The sequence below is a fragment of the Verticillium alfalfae genome, genomic scaffold (assembly GCF_000150825.1).
Source record: "Verticillium alfalfae VaMs.102 supercont1.12 genomic scaffold, whole genome shotgun sequence".
Classification (NCBI taxonomy): domain Eukaryota; kingdom Fungi; phylum Ascomycota; class Sordariomycetes; order Glomerellales; family Plectosphaerellaceae; genus Verticillium; species Verticillium alfalfae.
This window is the reverse complement of record NW_003315027.1, coordinates 416,054-417,180: the sequence shown is the minus strand read 5'-3', so window position 1 is coordinate 417,180 and position 1,127 is coordinate 416,054.

The following is a 1,127-nucleotide window of genomic DNA, read 5'->3' as shown; positions in this document are numbered from 1 at the left end:
CTGTCCGCTTCAATGGTGGAGAGATGAGCGTCCAGTCGAAAGTTTTCTAGGACGGTCTGGCCATCAACCGACACACATGTGCCCAGTGTTCCGTCTTCAGATAATTCTGGTAACCTCACAGCATAATCCTCTGCCTTTTGCGCGGGCGGCCTTCCAGTCTTGGAGCATGCCAGCTGGTCCAGAATCGTCGCACACCAAAAGACACGGGCCCTCTGTTTCTGGTCCGTTCGCTCGTGCGTGGACTGACAGTCTTGCTTGTGCAACCCAATGGCCTGACCGAGACGCACTGCCGAGGATGACAGTATGAATGTCGGCTGAGGATTGGGGGTGTCCAGGAAGAAGCGGCCGATGCTCACCAGAGCCTGTACCGAGAGTAGACTGATGTTGTGGAAGAGAATGTCAAGGACCGCGCTCATGGCGTTCTGCACATACTTCCAGGCCTGGTTCAGGGTTTCCTGCCAGTTGCTTGGGTCTGTGCTGGCCTTTCTGCGTTGGGCCGTGGCGAGAACAATGTTCAGGGCGGCCCACCATGACGATTCAGGCGGCGGATCATCGGTGTACTGGCGACCGAGACAGGCCATGAAAGTAGGGTGATCGAAGAGTGGCCAGTGCCGATTCTCGTGGTGGAAGTAATCGTTGACCAGTGACAGAGCTTGCTCCCATGATGGTAGCGGCTCATGGACTGTTCTGCCGAAAAGCGGCTGCAATGCGGGATGAACCCATCTGGAAAAGGTGCCACCCCTTAGCGAGGCGGTGATCCTCCCGAAAGAAGCCGCGTCTGGATGCCTTTCGGCCTTGTTTCTGGTTCGAGGGAAGATGGAGGAAAAGGTGGTAGACGGGCCTAGGCTGTGTTAGTGATCTGGCTCCTGAACCGGCAACTCTGGCTACTGATGGGTGCGTCCTGACCAAAGTATCGAAGATCGCCTGGTCGACCTAGGATCAACCCTTGGTATGGGGGGGTATCTTGATGGTCGCCTGCGGCAGACCCTTCCCGGCTAGCTTGAGACTGCCTCCGGGGCTCGCCGTGGGCTGAGGTCGTGGAGGCTGGCAATGGAGCCCGGGATGCCATGCCCGTCGTTGACAATTTGTTCAACGACGCTGGTGAGTGGCTCCCTATCCTGCGGCTG